Below are 23530 nucleotides of genomic sequence, written 5' to 3' on the forward strand. Positions count from 1 at the left end.
AGTGAACTCCGCCCTCTTCTCCACAAGCAGACCAAGGAAGCTGGGGAAGGGGGGGACCACCTCGCTCCTGGGGCTCTGCACGATTGTACGTCGCTGGTCTCCTTTGTGGTTACATTTTACTCCTATAAATTGATATAATTATATAATAATGTTATAATAATAATGTAATGTAAGTTAACATGTGATTTTTTATTATTGGATTATGTTTGACTGATGCCTAACATAAATAGTTTGTTGTTTCATTGTTTGGCGTTAACTTTAAACATAAATGTATAATAATTTATCTTGGGACAGGCAGCCAGTTTGTAAACATACAGTACATTTTAATTAAGGCTTATATCGAGGTCCCAGATCAAGTCTATTCCATCCAGCGGTCGACCCCATAGACGCATTCATAAATTTTAACATACTGTTCATTCAAAGCTGGAATTTTCTCAAATATAAATTAATATTATAATATATTAGCATATTGTGCATATGTAGGCATAGGTTAGGTTAGGTGTTTAGGTTCTGTTGGCGATTATTTGTATTTGTACTACGTTGGTGAAGCATTTACAGTGTTGTGATTCGAACAAAATTCGTCAGTGAAGCATTTGTTCCGGAAGTGTTCCAACGAAATCGGCTGAGTCGTGTGTAAACAGTATTTCATTCATAAACAGGAGGTTTGGCGGGTGCACGGAATCACTTTTGGGTCTTTGGAGGACGGGCTGATTTCTGTGCCGTCCGGAAAACGAACCCGGAATTCTCGATTCCGGGTTCCCATTCCAGGAACGGACCAATGTCAGCCCGTCTTCCAAACAGACCCAAAAGTGATTCCATGCACCCGCCAAACCCCCTGTTTATGAATGAAAAAAGATTTACACACGACTCGCAGCTGATTTCACTCGAACACTTCCGGAACCAGTGCTTCACTGACAAATTTTATTCGAACCATAACGCGGTAAATGCTTCACCCACGTACTACAAATGCAAATAATCGCCAACAGAACCTAAGTTATGCCTATATATGCACTATATGCTAATATATTATAATATTAATTTATATTTAAGAACCCGTTTTGAACGAACAGCATGTCAAAATTTATGAATGAGTCTGTGGGGTCGACCGCTGGATGTAATAGACTTGAGTCGAGGACGGGTTGCATTCTTGGGTACATCGCAGTTATGAGGCAGTAGGCACTATCCTAAACTATGTTAAAGGCTTAGTATATCAAGAGCTGGCTGTGTGATACAGAAATCCCCGTCTCACAGTATAGTTTGTCATTCAAGAGCCTGCAATCTGTTAGTGACTACCAACTTCGGATGGTTTTGATGATTTTCTTAATTTGAGAAGCTCTAGAGATCTCGTGTCAGAAAGTCTGGAGGATCTAACGACTAGACATTCGATAATGTTATGTTCACAGAATTTACACATGGAGTGATGTGAATTTAAATATTAGTCGTGCAAACCACACACTAAAAAATTATTACGTCCCCACCCATCCCCACATGATTCTCAGGTTACTACCTCTTCTCAGGTTGTAACCATGTCACACTCCAGGCTATAGTTAAAGGGCACAAAGTATTTTGGTCAGATAAAGTAGTTTGTTGGATAATTGTCAATGAACGGATAATTAATTCTTGTTTCGTCAGATGAGTTAATTGCTAGCCAGATTAAACGCCCGCTGATTGGCTTAGTTCTCAACTTGAAATTCAAATGTATGTAATGCTTTATTTTTGTTATTACTACAAAGATGTGCCTATGCCATAAGTATGTTAAAATATCTAAGATATCTAATATGGCAATTGAATAAGACAGGATAACTACATACTAAAATCAGCAACAAATGTATATGCTTTAAGAATTTACTTTTATCATTAAATCTGTTAAGTGGTATAGTTCTGCATATTTAACGATTTGAAACGATGTAGACAACGGACCTACGCCTTCAAACGTTATACCTAGCCTAGCGTGATTAATAGTGCAGGGCACAAAGTGCATAATTCTTCATGTCTCTCCTTCACCTTAAAGACCCCAACACTTCCATTATAACCAGTTTCTCTCTCTTCAGTTTTATAGAACCCCCATTGAGCTCTTTTTTTGATAATTACATTATAGAGCCCTTGCATACAAAACGTTATCTGTAATTAATCTATTATAATGTTATCTCCGCGTTAACACTAACTCGATTAGTGGGTTTATTTGTGTGGCTTGTGTGTGAGTGTCCGGTTCCTGTGCGGTCCGGTGTTTGGTTTGTGTGTGTTGTGTATCTGGTTGTGGATGTCATGTTCTTATGTTATGCTTTGTGGTTCTATGTTTTTATGATGCTGTTTGTGCACTTGTTTGTGTAGTGTTGAGTGCCCTTCAGGCTGTTGGCGTGACCCTGTCTGGGTTTATGCTTTTTGTCGTGTTTTGCCATTGTGCTTTTCTTTTTTGTTTGTTGTATACTTGTATTCCTTTCTTGTTATTATTATTATTATTATTATTTTCGTTTTGTGTTGGTGCCTCTCCGTGTATGTTTGCGGTGCTGGTAGCCTTGTTCTGTATATTCATTGTTTTGGTGTGTTATTTCTGTATTGTATTCCGCTGTGTTTAACTTAATTGTTGTGTTTTGTTTGTAATTATTGCAGCCCGTCCTCCAAAAATGGGGGTGGTAAATGTAAGACAAATAAGTGCAATTATGTACTATTCATAGCAGTTAGGAATTGTACTTATTTTCACTTAGTATTAAATCGTACTGTCAAATATATTGTGAATATTTGAGTTTACCTGAAAAACTGAATAGAAAACCACAACCTCACCTAACCGTCTTAGTTTTTGAAGATAATAATTTTATTGCTTCTTAATTACAATTAGTACTTAACCTATAGCTATATTGATATTAGTTTTATAAAATTAATAAAACAAAACTAAAATATATCAATAAATTGTAAAGTAACTCAGAATATTTTAAAATTTTGTATAAAATATATATTGTTTAATAAACCTGAAAAAGAAATTCCTGATACAAGTATTTAAAACTCGTGAATTGCAAATTGAAGTTGAAAACTTCAACCTAAAATTCTGAGTGTCTTAACAGAAAACGAGGAGAATTAAATCGGGGAGGGGGTTGGGTAAATGTAACAGCCCCGTAAGTGCAATTATGCACTGTTTATGACGGTAAGAAAGTGTACTTATTACACTTAGTATTAAATCGTACCGTCAATTCGGAGGATGGGTTGCAACTTGTTGTTGTGGTCGGCCCTTCCGGCCGGCCACAAATATTGCCAGTATTGACGTTTTTGTGTTTAGTGCATTTGTTCCTTTCTGTTTTTGCACGTTTGTGCTTTGTCATTTTGTTCTGTTCTATGTTGTATTTGTTTCCTTTTATTGTACTTATAAGTATGCTTGCATGTAAAAAAAAAATAAACTCGATTAGTTTCAGCTTACTCCCACAGATTCACGCCAGGATGGGGATTTTTGACGGGCTGATGCTCTAAAACTTAAAATGTCACACACATCATTGGACTTGCAAGCGATTATCCTACTAGGAATTATGCATTTGGAAGTGGTAACTCGCACATAGATGGAGCAATCATCACACATGAGAGCCTTTGTAGTCAGCCTGTGAGGGAAGCGTGCGGAATATTTCGTAATGAGGCACTAGGCGCCTCCCCTGTTCTTGCCACACTCGCTCCAATTTTCTACCTATTGCCAAATTTGGATAAAAATAACTTGAAACAATTTTTTTTTGTATATTTTCCTGCCTGTGTTAATATATAATCGTGCCCATCAGCACTGTTTATAATATGAATACCGATAATATATGCGATGCATCGTTTTCGACGAATATTCCATGGTGTAAAGTGCTTTTGAGTGACACGTTTCAAGAATGCACAAAGGCGATCATTTTACCTTTTGAATTAGATTCATCACACAAAATAGCATTTGAAGCCATATTATAAAACAAAACAAAAAAGAAAAGAAACTGGACGGCATCATCTCTGCCGGTCTTGATAGACAGGTTTGCTTGATGTACAGTTAACAGACGGCTTTCTTCCAATTTCTAGTAACGCTTAAAACTATACAAACGTAATAATGGTCCAGGAGGGACCGAAATGTCGTGGTCACCTTTATTTTTATATGTATGGGTGGAGTGTCTATTAAGACTTAATTATATATTTCTAATATTTGAGATTGATGATTTTTAAATTATTTATTTGTAAGTGAATATAACTCGTGCAATTGTGCATTAATGTAACTACATCTTGATATATTTACTGTTGGCGGGAGACGGCATCAATTGAAAATTGTAGAAAATGGGAACGATTTATTCAAGAATTACATACGACATTCCACGGCAAGTTGACCGTTAACAACGTATCAGGGTGAAGCTGGTCGGAATGATCATTGGCCTCCTACCCACACTAACATGCACAACCCCCCCCCCCCCTATTGTCTTCCGTATTGACGTCTAGCACCCGGCGGTGCCCGGGTGTCCTCCCTCCCCACTTCGCTTAGCCAATCTTTCCAGTCCTAAAATATAATAGGGAGTATTGAACACGAATGTATGAGTTTAAGGAAATAATTTTTTCTGATGGAAAACGCTTCGGGCATCTCCATCAATATTTTACACTTGACGGATATAGGCTGGCCTACCCCGTCCCGTACCTCAGACCATTGACCCTACAAATTTGGGTAAGGGTAACCCCAACCATTCTTTCCTTCCACTTCAGACAGGCAGGCAAACAAACATTCTCTTAGTGTGTTTTTTCTTCAGATTTCTATACAAAAAATGCAGTATTGTACTCCTATCTTTTGTCTAATTTTATTATTGTCAACTTTGTCTATTGTTACCAATTGTATTACCGTTATTTTGTTATCCTCTGTTGATATATCTTTCATATCTCGCTTTAAGATTTAATGTTTGTTTTATTTCCGTTAATTATTCTTCTCTTTTTTTTTTACCTTTTGTTCAAGCTCGTCACTTTATCTCTTCTTCTTCCTTCTCGTTACATTTCACATTTTTTGCCCACGCTTGTTTCCTCTTAAAATCCTCCCGCCTTGTTTGTCGAGCTTGTTATATCTGTCTTTTTCTTTTCCCTATTTCATTAATCCCCCCTCTTCCTTTGAACTCTCCATACCTCCTGCTTTCGCATCGTTTTCCATTCCTTTCTCCCCTTATTTTCTATTTCCTATCTTTCCATTTCTTCCCATCTTTCGTTACCAAACCCTGTACACTACCTCTTCTTCAAGTTAGCACTAGACAATACCCATCACCAGCTTCTAGTATTAGGCAATACCCAGCTTCTGTAATATGGTTGGCCACATTCCGCCATCTAGAAGGTCAGCGGAGCTCAGTGTTGTGGCTTCCGACAAGAGCCGCAAAGGTGGCAGCTAGTGAACTACATTACCACTCCATAAAAAATGCAGCGGTTGTGCCTAACCAAAAGCGTCAAAACGTAGGCGACCCACCAAGCCTATCGGAGCCGATACTCGTTAGTCTCAAGATGCGTCAATATTGCGGTTATTTTAATGCCTGTAATTTACAGCCATTTTTACGTTGGGGTCGATAGCGTAAAAAATGTAGTGTTCAGTAAGAGGACAGGTGGACTGGTGAGCGCCCTTGTGGCGCGCTGTTTCAATGATACCTGTATCACAGAAACTAGTTTCATTAGTCGTGTTTTGTTCTTAAGTTCGAATGGCAGACTAGTTTCACCGGGTTTAAACACCCTAACCCTCGTAACAACCTCGCCACCCTGGTACTTGGCGTCACAACCAATGTCCGGTAATTCTATATTAGTAAGCATTGTTAAACTATTTTTCTAATCATAATCGGTATATTGTTTTATTAGGCAGTGGTGCCCTATTCCATACTTGTATGCCAAGCCGGCAGATTCAGTACTACCATAATTGCAACCTATACTACAAACACCAACGTCACGTCACCACAGCCACCTACGACACCACAACGCCACATCTACATTCGCCACTACCACAGTGTCAACAATCGCGGCCCATCAGGTCCTGGGCGCACGGGTCAGTCACACCTCCGAGCACCGACGTACGGGGCCTGCAGCCCGCTCATGACAAAGCAGATTCCTGATGAAAACCAGAGCTTGTATAGACGGCTAAAAGAGAAAGCACACCCACTCTAAACGGGAGTCTCCGAAGGCCAGATGGCGGGAGGTCAATGATCTCTGACACAATCGAGGAAGCGGCGGCCCACAGGGAAGAGGCGGCGATCCAGAGGACTGAAGAGTCGTCGGCTCGCATAAAAACGAAAAGGTTCAGTCAAGCAGGAATCGGACGAGAGCGCACGCACATTATGGTAGCACAGGAAAACACACACACACACACACACACACACACACACACTTTATGGCTTTGAAGTATAGTGTAGTGGATACAGCATGCAACTGCCACCTTGTTGGCCAGTGTTCGAGTCCCCTGGTGGGTTGAGTGTCTGAAAAGTTATTTTGCTCGGGGCCTCGTAGCCTGGTGGATATCGAGCAGGACTCGTAATTCTGTGGCGCGGGTTCGATTCCCGCACGAGGCAGAAGCAAATGGGCAAAGTTTCTTTCATGCAAATAGAGTGGTAGACGGTTGGAACAAGTTAAGTGAGAAGGTGGTGGAGGCCAAGACCGTCAGTAGTTTCAAAGCGTTATATGACAAAGAGTGCTGGGAAGACGGGACACCACGAGCGTAGCTCTCATCCTGTAACTACACTTAGGTAATTACACTTAGGTAATTACACACACACACACACACACACACACACACACACACACACACACACACAGGTTGTGGCACGCACATTATGGTAGCACAGGAAAATACACACACACACACACACACACACACACACACACACACACACACACAGGTTGTGGAAGCAAATACTATTCATACTTTTAAAACTAGGTATGATAGGGAAATGGGACAGGAGTCATTGCTGTAAACAACCGATAGCTAGAAAGGCGGGATCCAAGAGTTAATGCTCGATCCTGCAAGCACAAATAGGTGAGTACAAATAGGTGAGTACACACACACACAGTACAGTGTCAGGAGGCAGTAAACAGATTTATCCCAGCCCAAAAGGAAAAATCAGAGAAGCAAAAGAAGAATCCATGGTTTAATAGGGCATGTATGGAAGCAAAGGATCTGAACAAAAGGGCGTGAAGGAACTTCCGAAATAACAGAACAGCAGAAAGCAGAGATAGATACCAGAGAACCAGGAATGAGTATATTAGTGTGAGAAGAGAAGCAGAGAAAAATTATGAAAATGATATAACAAGCAAAGCCAAAACCGAACCAAAGGTACTCCACAGCCACATCAGGAGGAAAACAGTGAAAGAACAGGTAATGAAACTTAGAACAGGCGAGAACAGGTATACAGAGAATGAAAGAGGTGTGTGAAGAACTCGACAAGAGGTTCCAGGAGGTCTTCACAATAGAACAAGGTGAGGTCACTGCGCTAGGAGAGGGGGCAGTAAACCAGGCGGCCTTGGAAGGGTTCGAAATTACGAGAGATGAGGTCAAGAGACACCTGTTGGATCTATATGTGAGAAAGGCTGTTGGTCCAGACGGGATCTCATCATGAGTATTGAAAGAGTGTGCAGAGGCACTCTGCTTGCCACTCGTCATAGTGTATAGTAGGTCACTGGAGACGGGAGACCTACCAGAAATATGGAAGACTGCTAATGTGGTCCCAATACACAAAAAGGGTGACAGACAAGAGGCACTAAACTACAGGCCAGTGTCCTTAACTTGTATACCATGCAAGGGGATGAAGATTGCGAGAAAAAATATAGTAACACATCTGGAGAGAAAGGACTTCGTGACAAATCGCCAACATGGGTTCAGGGAGGGTAAATCTTGCCTTACTGGCTTAATAGAATTCTACGACCAGGTGACAAAGATTTAGCAAGAAAGAGAAGGCTGAGCGGACTGCATTTTTTTTTTTTTTTGGACTGTCGGAAAGCCTTTGACACAGTCCCCCATAAGAGGCTGGTATATAAGCTGGAGAGACAGGCAGGAGTAACTGGTAAAGTGCTCTAGTGGATAAGGGAATACCTAAGCAATAGGAAGCAAAGAGTTACAGTGAGGGGTGAGACCTTAGATTGGCGTGATGTCATCAGTGGAATCCCACAGGGCTCTGTACTTGGTCCTATCCTGTTTCTGATATACGTAAATGATCTCCCGGAGGGCATAGACTCGTTCCTCTCAATGTTTGCTGACGATGCCAAAATTATGAGAAGGATTAGGAAAGAGAAGGACTGCATGAGGCTTCAAGAAGACCTAGACAAAATGAAGGAATGGTCGAACAAATGGTTGTTAGAGTTTAACCCAAGCAAATGTAATGCAAGGAAGATATGTGTAGGGAACAGGAGGCCAGTTATAAGGTATCATTTGGGAGAGGAAATTCTTCAAGAGTCAGAGAAAGAGAGAGACCTGGGGGTTGATATCACGCCAGACCTGTCCCCTGAAGCCCATATCAAGAGGATAACATCAGCAGCATATGCCAGGTTGGCAAACATAAGAACGGCATTTAGACACTTGTATAAGGAATCATTCAGAACTTTGTATACCACCTATGTCAGACCAATCCTGGAGTATGCAGCCCCGGTGGAGTCCATATCAAGTCAAGCATAAGATTAAACTGGAAAAGGTTCAAAGGTTTGTCACCAGACTAGTACCCGGGCTGAGAGGTATGACCTACGAGGAGAGACTATAAGAATTAAACCTCACGTCGCTGGAAGACAGAAGAGTTAGGGGGGGACATGATCACCACGTACAAGATTCTCAGAGAAATTGACAGGGTCTATAAAGACAGGCTATTTAACACAAGGGGAACACGCACAAGGGGACACAGGTGGAAATTGAGTGCCCAAAATGAGCCACAGAGATATTAGAAAGAATTTTTTTAGTGTCAGAGTGGTTGACAAATGGAATGCATTAGGCAGTGATGTGGTGGAGGCTGACTCCATACACAGTTTCAAGGGTAGATATGATAGAGCCCAATAGGTTCAGGAATCTGTACACCTGTTGATTGACGGTTGAGAGGCGGGACCAAAGAGCCAGAGCTCAACCCCCGCAAACACAACTAGGCGAGTACAACTAGGTGAGTACACCGGTGTGTGTGGGGTGGACCGGTGGCTGACTGGACAGCACACTGGACACTGTACACGTGATCCTGTGGTCGCGGGCTCGATTCCCGCCGCTGGCGAGAAACAGTGGGCAGAGTTTCTTTCACCCTGATGCCCCTGTTACCTAGCAATAAATAGGTACCTGGGAGTTAGTCAGCTGTCACGAGCTGCTTCCTGGTGTGTGTGAATGTGGTGTAGGAGAAAAAAAAATAGTAGTAACAGTTGAGGCGGGCCGAAAGAGCAGAGCTCAACCCCCGCAAGCACAACTAGGTGAATACACGTGGGGCCTCGAGGCTGAGTGAATAGCGCCAGGAGGTCGTAGTCCTAATGGCCGGGGTTCGATTCCCGGCGGAGGCGGAAACAAATGGGCAGTTTCCTTCACCCTGATGCACCTTTTCACCTAGTAGTAAATAGGTAACTGGGAGTTAGACAGCTGCTATGTGTAGACAGCTGCTCCTGTGTGTAACAAAAAAGGAGGCCTGATCGAGGACCGGGCCGCGGGGACGCTAAGCCTCGAAATCCTCTCAAGATAACCTCAAGATAATATCCCAGCACCTTTTCCTCGCATGTCTTTCAAGAGGTATATAGTCATACACCGGCACTTTCTCCTCATAATTACCCCCCGTAGAAAATATTTCAGCCCATTTACCAGTAAGACACAATATATATATATAATCACGTGTTTATTTTCGTGATATACACACATATATATATATGTATATATATATATATATATATATATATATATATATATATATATATATATATATATATATATATATATATATATATATATAATAATAACAATAGAGGGTATATGGACACAATATGAACTTTCACACATTAAAAATTATGCATTTTGTTCGATGGACGAAAGACAAATTACCACCACCTCGCTTCGGTGAAGATAACGAGCTAAATCTAATTTAATCGAAGCCTAGTACAGGAACGTATACTCCATAAGTGTTGTATATTAGGTTTTGGTTAGGGCTTTGCGCAATACTTTTTACCTGTGAGTGTTTACCAGTATTTTGCCAAGAATATAGATTGCTTGATGTGTAGAAGTTTATTATTTCATTTTGTCTAATTATATTATAAATACATTCATATTGGAGAGCGGGCTGGAATATTTTGAGTCAGAAAAATTAGACAAATAGGAGAAATTGTGTGAACACGGTCAGAAGGCAGTGAAGCAGTACGTACAAACCTCCACTTGTATCCCAGCATATAAACCTCCACAAGAGCAGAATTTTAAAGGCATGATCAAGCAACATGTGATTGTGTTCGCCGTACTGATGGCGCCACCAACTGTATATCCTTGTAATTCAGAGAATAAGCAAGGGCCATAGCAAGCAGAATGAGTCGATCCTTTTGCAAGCAGTTGCCTTGGCAAGCACGCAAGGCACGGAGGTAGGTACCGTAGCCCTTGAGCAGGTTCTCTGGCTAGCAGGCCGAACAACGAGGTTGTACCTTAGCCCTTGAGCAGGTGGCTTAGCAAGCAGGTCCGACAAAGAGGTTGTACCTTAGCCCTTGAGCAGGTAGGTAGGTGCCTTGGCAAGCTGGTTTAACAAGATGAGGTTAAGAGAATGACTCGTCACCTACCAGGTCAGGTTTAGTAAACCGGTAAAGGAGATCTCTCGCACCCTGCTGCTTGCTATCTTTATCACGTGAGGCTAAACTGTCATGAGCTACTACTATTGCTAATGTCATGTGAGGCTGGACTGTGTCTGCTGCTGTGTCATGTGCTACTGCTGACCGTAGCACTGCTTCTGATGATAGTGTTCCCAGTGCTGGGACGGTAAGTATTTGAGAGTCGTGTAGCAGGAGTCAGCATGGCAGACAGTGAGACAGTTGTGTGTACGCCCTCACGCGGCTGGACATTTGCGACACCACGCAACAGACATGTTTAGCCTATTCCCTGGGAACTAATTTATGCCGAATTTGAAACAAGACTGTCGCTCTAACCCGGGATGAAACTGTGGTTCCTTGAATTGTTATGCTAACTAGCTGCAACTATCGCAGGTAACCACTGTTATGGTACCTCACTTGGCTACTGCTACTCAAACTTTTTCTACACCTATTAACTGCTGCTAGGCCTATAAACTACTTATATTTACTGATTCTATTAAATACTTCTGTTAACTACTGGCCATTATATATATATATATATATATATATATATATATATATATATATATATATATATATATATATATATATATATAAAATATATAATATAATATATATAATATATATATGTATTATAATATATATAAAATATATATGTATTATAATATATATAAAATATATAAATTTTACGTGTTATAGAGGCAAATTTTTATTGTGGGGCTGATGACATCCAATAACCCGTGCTTGCGCCACCTTTGTATTCTAGCACAATTTGTCCTCTGCGTGAGGTAAATATTGCTTTGAACAGATAAGGAAGTTGGGCAGGTATGCCCACCCTCGGCGCTCCAGGTTACTTGATGAAGGTGTGGATATTTTTTTGCACACATGTGCGCTTGCCTGCGTGTGCACCTACGTGTGGATACCGACGCGCGCGCCTGTTAGTGCATGTAATTACCTAAGTGTAGTTACAGGATGAGAGCTACGCTCGTGGTGTTCTGTCTTCCCAGCACTCTTTGTCATATAGCGCTTTGAAATTACTGGCGGTTTTGGCCTCCACCACCACCTCATTTAACCTGTTCCAGCCGTCTACCACACTGTTTATAAAAGTAAATTTTCTAATGTTTTTCGACAGACTTGTGTCCTTACTTTGAAATTGGCTTCTTGTTCTTAAAGTTGCAGCTGTTTTTAATTATTCTTTGTCAATTTTGTCGATTCCCGGTTGGTATTTTCTGCATAGTGATAATATTGTCTCATTTTCTTTTATCCTTTAGCTTTGGTAACTTTTAACACCTCCAGTCTCTCTTCGTAACTCCTTTTTATTTATTTCCGGAAACCATTTAGTTGAATGTCTTTGCATATTTCCAATTTATTGATGTGCTGCTTGACATTTGCGCACCATACACCAATAGCATTTTCCAGTTTTGGTCTGGCAAAGGACAAAATATATCAATTTTTTTTTTAATATATCGCCATCCGTGCATTTAAAGGAGTGTCTAAAGTTAGAAAACCCAGCATACGCTCCTCGCACAATAATAATTTTTGATTGTGCCCAGAGTTAATGTGGCCTAACACAATGTTCTTTATGTGGCCCTCAGGTGACAGTTCGTAATTTATAGGTTGTGTGAGACCTATTATCTCCTATTCCACATACCATAATGAGGCATTTATTCACATTAAATTCCATTTGCCAAGTGTTGCTTCGTACTTTTGTTTAGGTTTTCTTGAAGTTCATGACAATTGTATAATAATAATAATAATAATAATAATAATAATAATTTTTATTTAGGTAAGGTACATACATAAAGAGATTTTACAAAGTTTGTTGGCTTTATAGATAGAGCTAGTACATACAATGCCTAAAGCCACTATTACGCAAAGCGTTTCGGGCAGGACTGCCCGAAACGCTTTGCATATAATTTTATATTCATTGTGGTAGGTCGTTTATATAAACAATGAGTACAGTACTTTACAGTACAATGAGTCTTGGAGTACAGTACTTTATTGTGCACCCCATACAAACATAGAAATTAACACTACCATAGAAATTTGATCACACGCGGGTTTGATCCCATTGTATGGCTTCCTTTTTTTCTCATGGATAACTCACGATCTTGTCATGCCATTGTGCATAAAAGTAAGGTCACATGTCTAAAATATTGAAAAGATCAGTGAGAGGATAGTTGGAACCAGCAGGAGTCTAGGCTAGAGAGGAGGGGGCAGTGGTGGTCATTGTACTCTGTAGACGCAGCAGATAGGATGGAGGACAGGCCATCCAAGAGTCGCATACGGAATTGTGTATTACTGTGCATCCTTCCCTCCCTCCGGCTCTCTCTTACCTCCCCTCCCCCTCCTCCTCCTCTGGTCTAGACCGGTGCAGGTCGAGATGCCTCGTGCATATCCTCCGATCACAATTCTTTTCCTATTGTCTCCCAGGCTCCATATGCAGCCTTTTTTTTTTTGCAGTCTCCGTGGTGTAGTGGTAAGACGCTCGCCTGGCGTTCCGTGAGCCCTTTGTCCTGGGTTCGTATCCTGTCCGGGGAGGATTTACTGGGCGCAAATCATTAACTGTAGCCTCTGTTTAACTCAACAGTAAAATGGGTACCTGGTTAAGATTCTTCGCGGGGTCGTATTCCGGGGAACATAGGAAACTTGTCTGAAACGCTACGCGTACAAGTGGCTGTACAAAAATGTAATAACTCTTGTATATATAAATAAAATAAAAAATCCCATTACATCCACCTTTACTTCTCCGCCTTTCTCCCTCCTCGACGCCTGATTCTGTCCCAATGCCGCTACTCCTCTTGCATCTCCACCTCTTCCTTTTCTTCCTCTGGCGCTCTCTGTCTCCACCCCGCTACTCCACACATTCATCCTTTCCCACCATCTAGACCTAGTCCAACTGATCCGCCCCCCTCCCTTCCCACAACCTGCTTTACTTAAGCCTCCCAGTTATCCGTCCCACAATGTTCCCTCTTCCTCCCTCCCTCTCATATACCTCACCACCCTCTCCCACGTTTTGTACATATCTGTATCGATAAAACAATATTTGTCCGAAGTAGGTGCTTAGGTCTAGCCTTTCCCAACTTTCCAAGATACCCTCCCCCTCCCCCCCTCATGTGTTATGTATCATAGCTATTGGAATCAACCCCAGTACCATCTTTTAAGATATATCGACACTGATAGCGTTTCCTATGATTTTAATGATCTGAAATCAGTGATGTGTTTTCCGTAGTTTCTAGCATTTTTTCAGTTCTTCGTAATACTACATTTTTAGGGGGAGGGAGTTTTTTCCTCTTTTCAAACTCCATTTCTTTCCCTCTGAGCTACGCTTATCCCCTCTCTTACCCCGAGCTCCGTTTATCCCGTCAATTGGAAAGGAACTGGACAAGCTTTACCTTTGAACCTACTTTAGAGCACATTTACAAGTGTTGTGCAAACATTTTGGAAAGCAAATATTTTGTGTTGATCACTTAGATCAAATTAAAAAAAAATCCTAAATGACATGCGAATTAAATTTATTGTTGGTCAGAAACAAGGGCCTCAGAAACGTAGCCCTCTATAATATAGGGCTCAGGCTCGTTTAATAAGCTCTAAGTAACGTTTTAATAAGGTTTGCAAATAAGAGATTAAGATTTCGGTATGTAAGGAAGCTATTAATTCTTATGGGAAATTTTCAGTCGTCCATGATTGTAAATGGATGAGCCACCTTTAATCATCGACATGGCGATCTTGACAAACTGGAGGAATGGTCTTGAAAATGGCTACAAAAGTTTAACTCGGATAAGTGCAAAGTTATGAAATTAGGTGAAGGGAGCAGGAGGCCGAACACAAGGTACCATCTGGGAGGAGAAATCCTGTAAGAGTCAAGTAGAGAGAAAGATCTGGGTATTGATATCACACCGAACCTGTCCCCAGAGGCCCACAAGAAAAGGATATCAGCAGCAGCATATTCTAAATTGGCCACCATAAGAACTGCCTTTAGAAACGTGTGTAAAGAATCATTCAGAACCTTGTATACCACTACACATTAGACAGTGATGTGGTGGAGGGAGACTCCATAGTTTCAAATGTAGATATGATAGAGCCCAGCAGGCTCAGGAATCTGTACACCAGTTGATCGACAGTTGAGAGGCTGGACCAAAGAGCTAGAGCCCAACTCCCGCAAGCAACACTAGGTGAATACATCCCATTGTAACTTCCTCCGCACATCACCCACTTCTCGGCATGCAGATCCCTCCCCAGAGATGTATTAGCTGGGTGAGGCATCGGTGCCCCGCCTGAAGCCTCGTGCGGCGACAGCAGGGAGGTACTGGCTGACATGATCTCAGAATGGACTAAGCAGGTCACAAGCACTGTGTGGAACTTGAGCGCTGTGCCATTCAAGGCTCGGTGGGAGGGGGAATGAATGTATAAACGGCAACGGAGAGCAAGGAATGAATGCATAAAAGGCTTCGAGGAGTGAGTAAGACATAATTAAATGCAATTTTCAGGTTCACTATGGTAAGCTTGGGGAAAGTCATATCTGCTCAACGCTATTTAGTGTCGAAGAGGGGATCATAGGGGTGTTGGAAGGTGGTGATAATTGAAAAAGGGATTAAATGTTTGTTGATAATTGAAGAATTTAATGTTACAGAAACTCCTAAATTTTGACGTCTTTGTGTTTAGTTCCAACGAATCGTGATATTGTTGAAATATCTATATATAAAAGAGTATATGGCCATTTGTCTTCCCAAGGTTGGAGGCCAGACACTTGGGGCTAGCCTCACTCAACTTTTCAGGCTGACATATCTGTGGTATGATACCGTCATAGGCAGCTCAGAGTCGACCCCAACTCATCCCACAAGAAGAATCGGCTTCTATTGCTACTCCCAGCATCTCTTTGAAGTCTAAAGTTGTGGCTTGGTTTTCCATATACAGGCGATGAGTCACAATAACGTGGCTGAAGTATATTGACCAGACCACACACTAGAAAGTGAAGGGACGACGACGTTTCAGTCCGTCCTGGACCATTCTAAAGTCGATTGTTGGTTTTCCATAGTTTTTTACATTTTTTATAAGCTATAAATATAATATAATATAACAAATATGTCCTCTTCTCACAAAACCAAATATATTATATACCCATATAACAATGGGTATAAATTGGACAAGTTTAGATTTAGGAAAGACTTGGGTAAATACTGGTTCGGTAACAGGGTTGTTGATTTGTGGAACCAATTACCGCGTAACGTGGTGGAGGTGGGGTCTCTCGATTGTTTCAAACGTGGGTTGGACATGTATATGAGTGGGATTGGGTGCTTATAAATCGGAGCTGCCTCGTATGGGTCATGCAGTTACCTTTGTTCTTATGTTCTTGTTATCGGATGCATTGTGTGACAATGTATCACATAAAACATTTATATTGCGCAAGCAACAAAATCAGTGGATGTCACAGCTGGACTAAGACTTGCCTACAGGTACCTCTGGCAGTTCAGTGTGTATGGGAGTCAGCATCACATATAATGTATAGTGTGTGGACAAAGTCAATGACACACTATAACATTACATGATTGTTGTAATGTTATAGTAATGTTTGACTGTGTGGAAATTGAACCGTTTAAACTGTCGTTGCTTGAAATGTCTTATCACTTTGTCACGTTATTTATAAATTGGAATTTATTCATAATTCTAGAACTATATAATTCAATAATTCACTGTCATGGGACAGGAAGCCAGAGAGTATTCATACACATGTATGGCTTTTATCAAGGCCCCCCCTCTCATAGGGTCAAATTAACCTCGCACAGGATGCAACCCCACAACAAGCTGGCTAACTCCTGGATACCTACCCACTGCTGGGTGAACAGAGGCATTAGGTGAAAGGAAATGTGCCCAAACATTTCTCTCCCGCCTAGATTCGAACCCGGAATTCTCGATAGTGCGTCGAGAACGAAGCCGACTGTACTACCGGGGCCCTTTGAGTGTCCCGGTACATGTGTACAATGTGCTTTTAGCACATTAATTAAAATATATGAAGAAATTAAAATGAAAATATATTAAGAAATTATAAGGTGCGTAAATCAGATTAAAACCTTTTATGCCTTCTGTAAAATGTTTTCTATTCCCTTAACTTTTTCGATTGTGCAGATTCTTGTTCATTTTGGTGAAGGGTCGAGCCTTGACTTGTGTAACGGAACACCCGCCCCCCCCCCCCCCCCTCACGCTTCCTCTCCCAGTACACTCAGGTGTGTGTACATGTGGTGCACATGGATAAGAACGCTAATTAATCGTAACTTGACCCGGATTGGAAACCTTGCTTCAGAGTTTGACGTAAAAGATGAGTAAACGGGATTGGTTAGTTTTGTGGTTGTGGTGGTTTGTACTGGGTGTGGGGGGGGGAGGGTCATGTTACCGTTGGTGGGGTGTGAAGTTGGGGTAAGTTGTGGAAGGGGTTTAGGTTAGGGGTGGTGTGGGGGGGGCGGTGAGGGGATGTTTGTATTTAGTTCATTTGTTGTGCATCTCATACACATCACGTGGGCGGTGGTGGAAAAGGTTACATAATGGGCTCAGGATCTGAACCACAAAAATCACTTAACTAAATTACAATCTTAAGAAGCTAGTTATACAGTTTAATGTATATATCGGTAGTCTTTTATATCATAATTTGTTCAAGAACTGGACCACAAGTCATTAAGTTGAGCAATTTATGCATGTGGCGAGCCAGTTATATATAGTTTAATAGGCATTCACCATTACACGCTCCTAATGGGCGGCGGTTGGAAGTTTGCAGTCATATACTTGCAGTTAGGATATTTGGCCAAGATTTCTAGTAGTACATCATTTTACAAATACACATTTCTTAAACATTTGAAATGGAACAATCTCTAAAATATACCAAATAGGTTAGTTTAGTTCATTTATTATGCTCCCCATACCCATCTTGTGGGCGGTAGTGGAAAGGGTTACAGAGGCACATAATGGGCTCAGGGACTGAATCCCACAATTCATTTAGCTAAGCAAGTTACAATCTTGATGAGCTAGCTACAAAATTCAAAATAAGGTCAGAACACAACGAAATCACAATAGCCTGATGCATCAAATGAACAAATACTCCCGGACGTAGGTTCGAATCCTCGTCACGGCCCTTGTGGATTTGTTACTTTAGGTGAGATCTGCTTCAGCAGGTGGCGCAAGCTTCCCAAGGTATTTGAAGCCAAGCCTAATCCTAGCAGCAGTAACGTCTAGAAGTCTGCTGACTGTATTGGATGGCCCATAGATGTGCGCCACTCCCTGCATAATAGGATGATGAATAGATGGAATAGTGTAAAGTGTAGATGGAATAGTGTAAAGTGTAGATGGAATAGTGTAATGTGTAGATGGAATAGTGTAAAGAATAGTTTATGGGGAGGGGTTAGGTACCGGGAAGGAGTGAAGAGTCGTGTGGAAAGGGGGGGAAGGAAAGCTGCACCGTGCACCACGTGGCCACGACCCGGCCGGTCCAGGCGATGACTGGTTCGTGAGCCTTGTCACTGCTGATGTATGTTCCTGTCCAAACAAACACACACACACACACAAAGGGTCCCGGTTTGATTTCTGACCGAAGCTGAAACAAGTGGTAGAGTTTCTCTCGCCTAATGCACCTGTTCACCTACCAGTAATTAGGTACTTGGGAGTTACACAGCTGCTACGGACTGCATCCTGGGGATGTGTGCGTATTAGAGAAACATATATGAAGCAGGTATGATAGACCAAAATAAGTCGGGAGTTAATTAATACCTTGAGGTTATCTTGAGAGAATTTCGGGGCTTAGTGTCCCCGCGGCCCGGTCCTCGACCAGGCCTCAACCCCCAGGAAGCAGCCCTTGACAGCTTACTATCTCCCAGGTACCTATTTACTGCTAGGTAACAGGGGCATCAGGGTGAAAGAAAGTCTGCCCATTGTCTCTCGCCGGCGCCCGGGATCGAACCCGGAACCACAGGATCACGCATCCAGTGTTCTGTCTGCTCAGCCACCGGCCACCTTAGACAACCGACGGTTAGAAAGGCGGGGTCCACGAGCTAACAGCTCGATCTTGCAGGCAGAAATAGTAAATATATATTTGTTTACATCAGCTTAGATAGGTTAGGCGGGTTGGTCGGGCTCTTACGTTTCTGGTCAAATAAAACGCTTGCATTTTTAACAGTGAAAGATAAGTCCGCTACGGGCTCACCATAGCCCGTGCTACTTGGAATTTTTTTCCGAGTAGCTGAAACTAAAACTACAACATAATAACAGTGAAACAGTTGCATTTTTAACGGTGACAAATGGAGAACGTGCGGGGAGGTAGTTACTCAAGTGTATAGTTACAGGATGAGAGCTACGCTCGTGGTGCAGCCCATTCTCGCGAGCGTTCCCAACGTAAAGAAACTGTCCTATGTTGTTGTTATAGATTCAGCTACTCGGAACAAGTTCCAAGTAACACGGGCTATGGTGAGCCCGAAGTGGACTTACCAGGCACAGGAGTGGGGTTGTAATTAAGGCGCTGAAAAGGGTGCTTAATTATAGTGGCAGGCAGGCATGTCATTACCAATTCTTGTTCAAGGTCGTGGAAGAGGTAGCAGTGGTCCCTCGTTATGGATACTACTGGTAAGCCATGGTGTTCGTGCCTGCCCCCATTGACCACTGATGTAGCCCCTCTTACGATGACTCTCAGTACCATGTTATGTATTGTTTCCCTCAATTCAGTGCTCTTACAGTACTGGAGACTCCCAGTGTCTTTCTAATTTGTATGTGTTGGTCAAGACGTTTTTGCATAATTTTGATATTTGAAATATAAATATGTAATAGGATCACAGGCAGACGAAGGTGATAGGACCTTCACCCACTACACATTGTGATGTAATGGCCAGACCTCTCCATGTTAGGCCTCTGCACACTCTTCCTCCTCCCCTCTCCCTTCCTTCTTCTCTTCTCCCCTCTTCCCCCTTATCTTCCTTCTTCGCTTCTCCCTTCTCCGCCCCTTCTCTACATGGTTAAAAGTGATATAGTTTTAATTGTTCTCTCCTCTGTGGGCTTTGTCAGTAGTATCCAGTTTTGTGGGAAAACTCCGCCTTCTGGTGTTTTAAAGTTTCTTCATTGGACAAGAGCCAAGGTTTAGCCAGACCCTAGACCTGGTTCAAATTGATTGGGTGTAGACCTAGAAAAGGGGTGAAGTTTCTAGGGCAAGAGCTTTTATGGGTAGAGCAGAAACGTCACCTCGAAGGATGGAGAGAATATTTTTTTTAGTGTGAACTGGGAGTGCATTTTTTTTTTGGGGGGGGGAGGATCAATCAGCAGGCCACAACACCGGCTGAGAGGCAGTGGACAAGGTAAACTTCTGTTGAGTTTCCCTGTACAGTTTGTATTCCATATACCATGCCTCTGAAGGAATAGGATGTTACTACAATTTAGGGTAAGTAATTGACATTATTAAATAGTTACTGTTAATTATCTCCTGTGTATTTTATATATTCTTTCCCATGATTAATTTTGAGACAGATCTTGAATTGTTTGGACATTACCTGTGATCCTTTGAGCATTTTATGAGTACATATATTTTTCCCTTGTAATTCACGAAGAAAGTGTAGAAGGAATCCCATTCACCCAGTAAGTATATAAAAAGATGGTTTAAATTCCCTAAGCACTCTGTGTTAGACTAATTGACTCTGCAAGAGACTATAGTCAACTAAGTGTTAAAGTTTTAGGAGGAATAGTCTCAGCATTTATTTCAAACGATTCAGAGATGCAGGCGTATCACTATAATTCGCAGCAGCAGTCCTTATGTTGAACTGTCAAGGCAGGGAGAACCGTGGGATCTGTGTGTTATCTCTGAGGGCGTTGTCAGGCGGCCCCCAGGAGCTAGAATCTGAGGTAATCTCGTGAAGACGCAAGGAACACTTGAGTTACCAAGCAGGCAGATCGTTGGCAAAGAAATAACATTAGTGGTTGGGTACTAGGCGTAGCTAGTTGGTTTGAAATTCAAGTCTAGAGTCTTGGTTAACTACTTGTGGGTTGTACCGTTGGACTTCTAGGCTGGTTGCGGTCTCCTAGAATTAGGAACAACTTTGCGGACTAGTAGTGACGGCCGTAGTCTTAATATAACGAGCGATCCCTTAAAAATAGCGATTCCCTTTTAATTAATAGATTCCCATTGATAGTGTTCTTCTTAAGACTAATCTGTTGTAATCTAAGACATTCAGAAATATCTAAAACCTCGAGAATATGTAACATTGGAAATGTGTTGAATGTCGGCGGTAAGTTGGGCCTGACGTGTTCCTGCCCTGCCTCAGGCTTTCATTTTACGAGAGGTGAATGTACACGCCCTCACGCCCTACTTAGACTGTCGACATGTATGAGAGGTCAATATAGCGCCTTACGGTGTGCGCTGAGGCTCCATGTACGTGGAGTGCACTGCATATAATGATCACACTTGATGACAATGTTAATTGTCATCTAAAACACAATAAGGCACTAATGGAAAGGTCAGCTGGAAGCTTGGTGGCGGGAACCAGGAGCCGAAGCTTTACCCCAGAAGAGTCTAACGAAGCAGTCATACGCAACAGGATAGTTAAATAATAAAGCAACATGCACAAGGAGGCCAGTAGGCAGGGTATAAATTGCAAGGCCTCACTCCCCGTGGTCACTGATAGATACACGCGCTGTGACGGATCCCGTTGCTCAAGACCGTTGCTGTATCACTACCAGATAAAAATATGTCGTCACCAATACCGAGTCCTTTCATTGTAACGTTGTAAATATATATATTTTACCATTCGGGTAGTCATGTAATATTAATTAACTAGGACTTTGCTTCCTACCTCTGTGATGTGTTGAAAGGTATGTTATTAATCAGAAAATATCTGTTGTAATGAGGAAATTAAGCAGATGAGGAGTCAGACTCATAATAATGTGGTTGAAGATGTGATGACCAAACCACACCTCAGAAAAAGAAGAAACTACGACGTTTCGGACCGTCCAGGACCATTATCAAGTTGGACAATGGAAAGAGAGTTGTTGTTCTTACATTCAGCCATTCTGAACAAAAAGTTCCAAGTAGCACGGACTATGGTGAGCCCGTAGTGGACTTATCTGGCACAGGAGCGGGGCTGTATATATAGAAAGAGATTGATTGATGAAGATTAAGCCCCCAAGAGCTGGCACGGGCATGAATAGCTCGTAAAAATGATGGAAAGAGATTGATGGATTGATAAAGATTAAGCCACCCTAAAAGTGGCATAGGCATGAATAGAACGTATTTGGAGGCTCTTTTTGAACCATTGCCAGTACCAGTAGCTGATACTAGAGATCTGTGGATGGATGGGGGTCTTCATGGTGATCTTCAGCCCTTCTTCGGAGGGCTTGCTGTACCAATTATGGAGCGGGTGGGGTTAGTGTAGACCTCTAGGTTACACACAGAAATCACAATAGCGTGATGCATCAAATGAACAAATCCACAAGGGCCGTGATGAGCTTTCGAACCTACGAACCCTTGTGGATTTGTTTAATAAACCTCTAGGTCTTCCGTTTTTTTCTTTGGGCGAGACTTGCTGCAAGTTGACATGGCCGTGCTGTCGTTGGAGTTTGGAGATGTGGCCTCCATGATGAGGTCTTGTACCGAGTAGGTGTCGTATTTGTATGGAAAGAGAGATTGATTGATGAAGATTAAGCCACCCAAAAGGTGGCACGTGTTGTCCTTTTTGAGCCATTACCAGTATCAAGAGCTGATACTGGAGATCTGTGGAGGTGCTACTGCACCCTGCGTGACGGGAGATATGTCTCCCGTGGGAGAGAGAGGGTTGATTGATGAAGATTAAGCCACCCCAAGAGGTGGCACTGGCATGAATAGCCCGTAAATGGAAAGAGAGCTGATGTTTAAGATTCGCCACCTGGAACAAAAAGTTCCAAGTAGCACAGGCTATGGTGAACCCGTACTGGACTTACCTGGCACAGGAGAGGGGCTGGGAGGAAAGAGATTGATTGATGATTGATTGATGAAGATTAAGCCACCCAAAAGGTGGCACGGGCATGAATAGCCCGTAAGTGGTAACCCTTTGGAGCCATTACCAGTATCAATAGATGATACTGGAGATCTGTGGATGTGCTACTGCACCCTGCGTGACGGGAGATGTCTCCCGTCAGAAAAGAGATTGATTGATGAAGATTAAGCCACCCAAAAGGTGGCACGGGCATGAATAGCCCGTAAGTGGTGGCCCTTTTGAGCCATCACCAGTATCAATAAATGATACTGGAGATCTGTGGAGGTGCGACTGCACCCAGCGTGACGGGAGATGTCTCCCGGACCAAATGGTGACCAGATGGTGAGAAAAGAGAATGGAAGGGACGAATAAATAAGGCAAGAAATGAGATGCATGGTGAGGAGCATGTAACAGAATGCGAAGAGATGAAAGGTAAGAATAGGATGAAAGGTAAGAATAGGATGAAAGGTAAGAATAGGATGAAAGGTAAGAATAGGATGAAAGGTAAGGATAGGATGAAAGGTAAGAATAGGATGAAAGGTAAGAAAGTTAAGAGTTTGTGTTTTAGTTGATCCCCTTCCCAAACGAGGTAATAATTTAAAGAGTGGGTATTTATCTCTGGTCTATACACTGTGAAGAGTATAACAAGCCAATTGCAAAGTTGAACCGACAATTTTAACCGATTAATATTTTGTTTATTCGAGCTAGAGAACAATTGCTAAACCAGAGCTGGTTTTGTTAAAATATAAATTTTACCAATTTTGGCCTGGAGCCGTCATGAAGGTAACACTACAGAAATCCATGAAAATTGTTGGCGCGTG

General features: G+C 42.1%; 1 protein-coding gene across 4 annotated transcripts in view; it reads left to right on the plus strand.

Annotated features, from left to right (window-relative positions):
* The window catches only part of LOC123762255 (carbohydrate sulfotransferase 11), a 48547-nt gene that overhangs the window by 7445 nt on the left and 17572 nt on the right, over nucleotides 1-23530 (plus strand). The gene's annotated exons all lie outside the window — the stretch shown is intronic.

This window comes from Procambarus clarkii, chromosome 2 (genome assembly GCF_040958095.1).
Source record: "Procambarus clarkii isolate CNS0578487 chromosome 2, FALCON_Pclarkii_2.0, whole genome shotgun sequence".
In the NCBI taxonomy this organism is placed as follows: domain Eukaryota; kingdom Metazoa; phylum Arthropoda; class Malacostraca; order Decapoda; family Cambaridae; genus Procambarus; species Procambarus clarkii.